The sequence below is a fragment of the Arachis stenosperma genome, chromosome 3 (assembly GCF_014773155.1).
Source record: "Arachis stenosperma cultivar V10309 chromosome 3, arast.V10309.gnm1.PFL2, whole genome shotgun sequence".
NCBI classification, from domain to species: Eukaryota; Viridiplantae; Streptophyta; class Magnoliopsida; order Fabales; family Fabaceae; genus Arachis; species Arachis stenosperma.
In genome coordinates this window covers 137676463-137686732 of record NC_080379.1, presented here as the reverse complement: position 1 = coordinate 137686732, position 10270 = coordinate 137676463, and the positions used below count along the sequence as shown (strand labels likewise).

At 38.5% G+C, this 10270-nt stretch overlaps 1 non-coding gene across 1 annotated transcript; it reads right to left on the bottom strand.

Annotated features, from left to right (window-relative positions):
* Nucleotides 1–9345: 9345 nt before the first annotated feature.
* LOC130972537 (small nucleolar RNA R71) lies at nucleotides 9346–9453 on the bottom strand. The gene has a single exon (XR_009083699.1). It is a non-coding gene; the product is annotated as a small nucleolar RNA R71 (small nucleolar RNA).
* Between the last annotated feature and the right edge of the window lie 817 nt (nucleotides 9454–10270).

The window sequence follows — 10270 nt, the reverse complement described above, 5'->3', positions numbered from 1 at the left end:
AATTGCATGTTTTTGTTTTCCTTTAAAAATACCTTTTTAAAAAACGTTAAATTTATAGCTCAGTTAGTTAAAGCGTGTGCTTGTGTTCTTGGTAATTGGGTATCTTTCTTTTAAAATTTTTTCAAAAATAATTTTTCTTTGATTAAATCCGGTGCCAAACCTTAAGTTTGGTGTTCTCTTGTTAATTTTTCTTTAATTTTCAAAAATTTTATTTTGGTTTTCTAAAAATTTTAAGTTTGGTGTTCTATCTTCATGTTCTTGTTGTTCTTGTGAGTCTTCAAAGTGTTCTTGAGTCTTCTTTATGTTTTGATCTTAAAATTTTTAAGTTTGGTGTTCCTTGGTGTTTTTCCTCCAAAATTTTCAAAAACAAGGAGAATTAGATCTAAAAATTTTAAGTCTTGTGTCTTTTGTGTGTTTTTCTCTTTCATCATAAAATTCAAAAATAAAAAAATACATTTTCTAACTATTTTAAAGCAAATATTTCGAAATTTTTCATAAAAATTCATATTTCAATTTCAAAATTTTATCTTATCATATCTTAGTTGACAAGTTTTCAAAAAAAATCATATCTTTTTCAAAACTCTTTAACCACTTTCTCTCTCCTCAATTTTTCGAAAATCCTCATAAAATATTTTCAATTATTTTTTTATTGTAGCTTTTATTTTATTTTATTTTATTATTTCAAAATTTTTTTTTAATATATTAAAATAAATAAAATAAATCCACGTCATCTCCCTTTCTCCATCATGGATCTAAGTGGAAATGAACAGTCCAGAAGGACTCTGGGGTTATATGCTAACCCCACTACTGCTTCATATGGGAGTAGTATCTATATACCCTCCATCGGAGTCAGTAGTTTTGAGTTGAATCCTCAGCTCATTATCATAGTGCAGCAAAGTTGCCAGTATTCCGGTCTTCCACAGGAAGAACCTACAGAGTTTCTGGCACAATTTTTACAAATTGTTGACATAGTACATGATAAGGAAGTAGATCAGGATGTCTATAGATTATTATTATTTTCATTTGCTGTAAAAGATCAAGCTAAGAGGTGGTTAAATAACCAACCTAAGGCTAGCATAAGGACATGGAAACAGCTGTCAGAAAAATTCTTGAATCAATATTTCCCTCCAAAATGGATGACACAGCTAAGGCTGAACATCCAAGGCTTTAAACAAGGAGATAATGAATCTCTTTATGATGCTTGGGAGAGATACAGAGAGATCCTAAGAAAATGCCCCTCTGAAATATTTTCAGAGTGGGTGCAGTTAGACATCTTCTATTATGGGCTTACAGAGAAAGCTCAGATGTCTTTGGACCACTCAGCTGGTGAATCTATACACATGAGAAAGACAATTGAAGAAGCTCAAGAGCTCATTGATACAGTTGCTAGAAATCAGCATCTGTACCAAAGTAGTGAACCTTCCATGAAAGAAGAGGGTAAAACAGTAACGCCTGAACTCAGTCCTGCAGAACAAGTTACTAAATTCAATCAGCAATTAGATTTTCTAACAAAACAGCTAGCCGAATTCAAGGAGATACTACAAGACACAAGAATGGCTAATATGAATATGGAAGTACAGTTGAAGCAAACAGAAGAACAGTTATCAAAACAAATAACAGAAGAGTGCCAAGCAGTTCAATTAAGAAGTGGAAAAACATTAAATACCTCACTTCAAGGCAGCAGAAAGCCAAGAAATGAACAAACTGCTACCCAAAATCCCTCTGAGGACAGTAAGAGCCTAGAGAGGAATAATTCTGGCGTTCAAACGCCAGAAAAGGGTGAAGAGCTAGCGTTAAACGCCCAACCTATGCTCAGTTTTGGGGTTCAAATGCCACAAACATGCAAGGAATTGGCGTTAAACGCCCAAGGAAAGCTCAGTTCTGGCGTTCAAATGCCAGAAACAGGTAAGGATTTAGCGTCCAACGCCAATCCAGCTTCCAACCCTGGCATTCAAACGCCAGTGAGGGATTAGACACATACAAGTGCTGATAGCAGCCCCTCTAAAAAGGCTTCTCCAACCACATCTGTTGGAAATAAACCTGTAACAACTAAGGTTGAGGAATACAAAGCCAAAATGCCTTATCCTCAAAACTCCGCCAAGCGGAACAGAATAAGCAATTTGCCCGCTTTGCAGACTATCTCAAGACTCTTGAAATAAAAATTCCGTTTGCAGAGGCACTTCAGCAAATACCCTCTTATGCTAAGTTCATAAAAGAGATATTAAGCCATAAGAAGGATTGGAGAGAAACTGAAAAAGTTTACCTCACTGAAAAATGCAGCACAGTCATTCTGAAAAGCTTAGCAGAGAAGCTTAAAGATCCCGGAAGCTTCATGATACTATGCACATTAGAGGGTACTTGTACCAAGAAAGCTTTATGTGATCTTGGAGCAAGTATCAACCTAATACCTGCATCCACTATCAAAAAGCTTGGTTTGACTGAAGAAGTCAAACTAACCCGGATATGTCTCCAACTTGCTTATGGCTCCATTAAATACCCATCAAGCATGATTGAAGACATGATTGTCAAGGTTGGGCCATTTGCCTTTTCCACTGACTTTATGGTGCTGGAAATGGAGGAGCACAAGAGTGCAACTCTCATTCTAGGAAAACCTTTCCTAGCAACTGGACGAACCCTCATTGACGTCCAAAAAGGGGAATTAACCCTGAGAGTCAATGAGGACGAGTTTAAGTTGAATGTTGTCAAAGCTATGCAGCATCCAGACACCCCCAAATGACTGCATGAGCATTGATATTATTGACTCTCTAGTGAAAGAGGTCAATATGACTGAGAGTCTCGAATCAGAGCTAGAGGATATCTTTAAAGATGTTCAGCCTGATCTGGAGGAACCAGAGAGAATAATAGAACCTCTGAAAATCCCTCAGGGAGAGGAGAAACCTCCTAAACCCGAGCTCAAACCATTACCACCATCCCTGAAATATACATTTCTGGAAGAAGGTGACACTTTTCCTGTAATCATAAGCTCTACCTTAGAGCCACAGGAAGAGGAAGCACTAATTCAAGTGCTGAGGACACACAAGACAGCTCTAGGGTGGTCCATCAGTGATCTTAAGGGCATTAGCCCAGCCAGATGCATGCACAAGATCTTATTGGAGGATGACGTTAAGCCAGTGGATCAACCACAGAGGCGGCTGAATCCAGCCATGAAAGAGGTGGTGTAGAAGGAGGTCACTAAATTACTAGAGGTTGGGATTATTTATCCTATTTCTGATAGCCCCTGGGTGAGCCTTGTCCAAGTCGTCCCTAAGAAGGGTGGCATGATAGTGGTTCATAATGAAAAAAATGAATTGGTTCCTACAAGAACAGTTACATGGTGGCATATGTGTATTGATTACAGAAGGCTCAATACAGCTACCAGAAAGGATCATTTTCCTTTACCATTTATAGACCAGATGCTAGAAAGACTAGCAGGTCATGATTACTACTGCTTTCTGGATCGATATTCAGGTTATAATCAAATTGTAGTAGATCCCCAAGATCAAGAGAAAACAGCATTCACATGTCCATCTGGAGTATTTGCATACAGAAGGATGCCATTTGGTCTGTGCAATGCACCTGCAACCTTTCAAATGTGCATGCTCTCTATTTTCTCTGATATGGTGGAAAAATTTCTGGAAGTCTTCATGGATGACTTTTCAGTATTTAGAGACTCATTCAGCTCCTGTCTTGACCATCTAGCACTTGTTCTAAAGAGGTGCCAAGAGACTAACCTGGTTTTAAACTGGGAGAAATGTCACTTTATGGTGACTGAAGGAATTGTCCTTGGGCACAAAATTTCGAACAAGGGAATAGAGGTGGATCAAGCTAAGGTAGAGGTAATTGAAAAATTACCACCACCTGCCAATGTTAAGGCAATCAGAAGCTTTCTGAGACATGCAGGATTCTATAGGAGGTTTATAAAAGATTTTTCAAAAATTACAAAATCTCTGACTAATCTGCTAGTTGCTGACACGCCATTTATCTTTGATAAGGAGTGTCTGCAGGCGTTTGAGACTCTGAAAGCTAAATTGGTCACAGCACCAGTCATCTCTACACCAGATTGGATATTACCATTTGAACTAATGTGTGATGCCAATGACCATGTCATTGGTGCAGTGTTGGGACAAAGGCATGACAAGCTTCTGTACATCATTTCTTATGTCAGTCGTGTTTTATTATTTCAGTACTCACCAAGTTCACTATTCTTCCTTCTCTCTCAACCAAACTCATCCCTAATACACTAGAAACCTAGACCTCCGTTTGCTAACTTTTCATAATAAACATCAACTAAAGCCCTTATCTTATTTCCCATATTTCCATACCCATAATTTGGCCCAAAAGCCTTAAAATACTGTTATAGAAGCTTACAACTTTGTTGGGAAGGTGAAATAGTTGAAAACAAAATTTAAATTTGTGAAACAGGGCGTGTGCGTCCGCATAGGGGTGTGCGTGCGCACACCCAGGAAGATTTTGAAAGTTTGCGTACGCACAGGGGTGGGCGTACATATAGGTACTAAAATTCATAAAGACTCTTCACTCGCACAAGCTGTGCGAGCGCCCCCAACAGACGACCCTTCCCAACTTGTGCGTGCGCACAGGGCTGTGCGTCTGCACAGGTCGCAACTCTTCATTGATGTGCGCGCGCACAACCTAGGCTAGCGCTACTACTAGAGCCCTTTCCCCTGCCTATGCATCTGCAAAGAATAATATTTTCACAAGGTTGTGCGTGCGCACACGGCTGTGCATCTGCACATAAGAAAATCCTGAAACTCTGCACTTTGCAAAATTTCAAATTTTCAACACCAACTTTGAATGATCATAACTCTCTCTACATAAATTTATTTTCCTCAAACTTTATATCATTTTAAAGCTCTCAAAATCATCTTTAATTTAAAATAAATTTCAATCAATTTTGAAAACCGAGGCAAAAGTTATGATCAGACAATGTTCACTAGAAATCCATTTTTAACAAACGCCTCAAAACTCCAATTTTTCCAAAACTCACAATTCAAAACCAAACCAACCACAACCCAAACATTACCAAAACAACATAAAAACCCATACCCTTCCTTTTCGAACTCAACCATCCATAATTCCAATTACACTACTCAATACCATCAAATTCCTTACTCATCAACATCCAAAACCATCATAAATAATCTTTAACCAACATCAAACATCAACAACTACTTCAAATCCTCATCACTTAACCTCAAAATTATCAAACATTATCCATATTCATATTACCACTCTCAACATACACACTCACCAATATCAACCAACATCACAATTTATAATTGGCACCAACAACATCAATATTCTTCATCAAACTTTATAATCATTAAGTACCAACAACATCATTAATCATTCATCAATCCTTAAATACCAACAACCTCATCAACAATACTAATCATCAATACTCATCAACACCACAATTGCCAATAATCATCCTCAACCACAATAATCAAATACAACTGATGAGCGGATAATTTGTACGCTTTTTGGCATTGTTTTTAGTATGTTTCTAGTAGGATTTAGTTAGTTTTTAGTATATTTTTATTAGTTTTTAGTTAAAATTCACTTTTCTGGACTTTACTATGAGTTTGTATGTTTTTCTGTGATTTCAGGTATTTTCTGGCTGAAATTGAGGGACCTGAGCAAAAATCTGATTCAGAGACTGAAAAGGACTGCAGATGTTGTTGGATTCTGACCTCCCTGCACTCGAAATGGATTTTCTGGAGCTACAGAAGCCCAATTGGCGTGCTCTCAACGGCGTTGGAAAGTAGACATCCTGGGCTTTCCAGCAATATATGATAGTCCATACTTTGCCCAAGATTTGATGGCCCAAACCGGCGTTCAAAGTCACCCTCAGAATTCCCAGCGTTAAACGCCGGAACTGGCACCAAAATGGGAGTTAAACGCCCAAACTGGCATAAAAGCTGGCGTTTAACTCCAAGAAGAGTCTCTACACGAAAATGCTTCAACGCTCAGCCCAAGCACACACCAAGTGGGCCCGGAAGTGGATTTTTATGTCATTTACTCATCTCTGTACACCCTAGGCTACTAGTTCTCTATATATAGGACCTTTTACTATTGTATTTGAGAGCTTTTGATCATGTTATTATGATTGAACTCACTTTGGGAGGCTGGCCATTCGGCCATGCCTAGACCTTGTTCTTATGTATTTTCAACACACCATAGATTAAGGTGTGGAGCTCTGCTGTACCTCGAGTGTTAATGCAATTACTATTGTTCTTCTATTCAATTCCGCTTGTTCTTTGTCCAAGATATCACTTGTTCTTCAACTTGATGAATGTGATGATCCGTGACACTCATCATCATTCTCACCTATGAACGTGTGACTGACAACCACCTCCGTTCTACCTTAGATTGAGTGAATATCTCTTGGATTTCTGATACACGATGCATGGTTGATCGCCTGATAACCGAGTGCTCGCCTGACAAATGAGCCAGCCATTCCGTGAGATCAGAGTCTTCGTGGTATAGGCAAGAACTGATGGTGGCATTCAAGAGAATCCGGAAGGTCTAACCTTGTCTGTGGTATTCTGAGTAGGATTCAATGATTGAATGACTGTGACGTGCTTCAAACTCCTGAGGGCGGGGCGTTAGTGACAGACGCAAAAGAATCACTGGATTCTATTCCAGCCTGATCGAGAACCGACAGATGGATAGCCGTGCTGTGATAGGGTGCGTTGAACATTTCCACTGAGAGGATGGGAGGTAGCCACTGACAACGGTGAAACCCTTGCATAAGCTTGCCATGGAAAGGAGTAAGAAGGATTGGATGAAGACAGTAGGAAAGCAGAGAGACGGAAGGGAAGGCATCTTCATACACTTATCTGAAGCTCTCACCAATGATATACATAAGTATCTCTATCTTTATCTTTATGTTTTATTCATATATCATCTACACCCATTTGAGTCTGCCTGACTAAGATTTACAAGGTGACCATAGCTTGCTTCATACCAACAATCTCCGTGGGATCGACCCTTACTCGCGTAAGGTTTATTACTTGGACGACCCAGTGCACTTGCTGGTTAGTTGTGCAAAGTTGTGTTTATGCCATGGTATTGAGCACCAAGTTTTTGGGGCCATTACTAGGGATTATTTGAGTTGTGAAAAGTAGTGATCACAATTTCGCACACCAAGTTTTTGGCGCCGTTGCCGGGGATTGTTTTGTGTATGGACAACTGACGGTTCATCTTGTTGCTTAGATTAGGTATTTTTCTTCAGAGTTCTTAAGAATGAATTCTAGAGTTTCATGATGATCTGTTGAAATCTGGCTGGCTGAGAAGCCATGTCTAATCTTATTGGACCGAGGTTTCAACTAATCATCACAAGAGCTTATTGATCTCTATCAATCTTGCTATTGGAGCAATGATCTGCTAAGGCTTGGCTGGCCATTGGCCATGTCTAGTGTTTTGGACCGAAGCTTTCTTCGAAAGCTTGGCTGGCTGTGAAGCCATGTCTAATTCCTGGACCGGAGTCTTAGACTAGCATTGCAATGATTCCTGGAATCCAAATTAAGAATTCTGAAACCTTTATTTTCTATTTTCATATAATTTTCGAAAAATCCAAAAAAAAATTTTACAAAATCATAAAAATCCAAAAATATTGCATGTTTCTGTTCTTATTGCATTCATGCATGTGTCTTCATTGATCTTCAAGTTGTTCTTGATGATTTCATTGCTCTGATCTTTGAATTCTATTGACTTGAGTGTTTTGTGTTTCTCATATGCATTCTCATGTTGTTAGTGTCAGTAGTATACAAACTGCTAAGTTTGGTGTCTTGCATGCATTGTTATTTGATTTTAGTTGCATTTTGATTATTCCTCATTATTAAAAATCCAAAAATATTTTTAATTTGTGTCTTTCCAAGTCAATAATACAGAGAATTGAAGATTCAGAACATACTGCAGAGGAATTATACAGAAAAAGCTGGGCGTTCAAAACGCCCAGTGAAGAAGGACAGACTGGCATTTAAACGCCAGCCAGGGTGCCTGGTTGGGCGTTTAACGCCCAAAAAGGTAGTGCACTGGGCGTTAAACGCCAGAATGTGCACCATTCTGGGCGTTTAACGCCAGGATGGCACAAGGGGGAGGATTTTGCTTTCAAATCAATTTTTTTTTTCAAGTTTTCAAAATCTTTTCAAAATCAAATCTTTTTTAAATCATATCTTTTCAATCAAATGTTTTCAAAATCAATTTCTTTCCTTTTTTCAAGGATACTTGCTAACAATTAATGATTTGATTGAACATTTCAAGTATGTTGCCTTTTCTGTTGAGAAAGGTTTAATGTTTGAATCATATCTTTTCTTGTTAGGCAAGTCATTAATTTTTAAAATCAAATCCTTTTAAAATGTTTTTCAAATCATATCTTCTCAATCACATCTTTTTTTAAAAAAAAAACCAATCATATCTTCTTAACCACATCTTTTTCAAAATAGTTTTCAATCAAATCTTTTTGATTTCTAATTTCAAAATCTTTTTCAAAAATTACTTGATCTCTTTCCCACTCTTAATTTTCGAAAATTATCAATCAACTTTCAAAATGTTTTTAAAATCTTTTTAACTTGATTTTCGAAAATTTCTTCCTTTCTTCTCACATCCTTCTATTTATGGACTAACACTATTCCTTAATGCAAAATTCGAACTCCATCTTCTTTGATAAGTTCGAATTTTCTACTTCTGCCTTCTATTTTTCTTTTCCTCTGACACCTCAAGGAATCTCTATACTGTGACATAAAGGATTCCATATTTTCTTGTTCTCTTCTCTTTCATATGAGCAGGAACAAAGACAAAGGCATTCTTGTTGAAGCTGACCCTGAACCTGAAAGGACCTTGAAGCGAAAGCTAAGAGAAGCTAAGGCACAACTCTCTGTAGAGAACCTAACCGAATTCTTCAAAGAAGAAGAACCCATGGCAGCCGAAAACAACAACAATGCCAACAATGCAAGGAAGGTGCTGGGTGACTTTACTGCACCTACTCCCGAATTCTATGGGAGAAGCATCTCTATCCCTGCCATTGGAGCAAACAACTTTGAGCTTAAGCCTCAATTAGTTTCTCTAATGCAACAGAATTGCAAGTTCCATGGACTTCCATTGGAAGATCCTCATCAGTTCTTAGCTGAATTCTTGCAAATCTGTGACACTGTCAAGACTAATGGGGTTGACCCTGAGGTCTACAGACTTATGCTATTCCCTTTTGCTGTAAGAGACAGAGCTAGAACATGGTTGGACTCACAACCTAAAGAAAGCCTGGACTCATGGGAAAAGCTAGTCAATGCCTTCTTGGCAAAGTTCTTTCCACCTCAAAAATTGAGTAAGCTTAGAGTGGAAGTCCAAACCTTCAGACAGAAGGATGGAGAATCCCTCTATGAAGCTTGGGAAAGATACAAACAATTAATCAGAAAATGTCCTTCTGACATGCTTTCTGAATGGAGCATCATAGGTATTTTCTATGATGGTCTATCTGAACTGTCCAAGATGTCTTTGGATAGCTCTGCTGGAGGATCTCTTCATCTGAAGAAGACGCCTACAGAGGCTCAAGAGCTAATTGAAATGGTTGCAAATAACCAATTCATGTACACTTCTGAAAGGAATCCTGTGAACAATGGGACTAATCAGAAGAAAGGAGTTCTTGAGATTGACACTCTGAATGCCATATTGGCTCAGAACAAGATATTGACTCAACAAGTCAATTTGATTTCTCAAAGTCTGTCTGGAATGCAAAATGCACCAAGCAGTACTAAGGATGCTTCATCTGAAGAAGAAGCTTATGATTCTGAGAACCCTTCAATGGAAGAGGTGAATTACCTGGGAGAACCCTATGGAAACACCTATAATTCTTCATGGAGAAATCACCCAAATTTCTCATGGAAGGATCAACAGAGACCTCAACAAGGTTTCAACAACAATAATGGTGGAAGAAACAGGTTTAGCAATGGCAAGCCTTTTCCATCATCTTCTCAGCAACAGACAGAGAATGCTAAACAGAACCCCTCTGACTTAGCAACCATAGTCTCTGATCTAATCAAAACCACTCAAAGTTTCATGACTGAAACAAGGTCCTCCATTAGGAACTTGGAGGCACAAGTGGGGCAGCTGAGCAAGAAAATTACTGAACTCCCTCCTAGTACTCTTCCAAGCAATACAGAAGAAAATCTAAAAGGAGAGTGCAAGACCATCAACATGGCCGAATATGGAGAGGAAGGGGAGGAAGTGAACGCCACTGAGGAAGACCTCAATG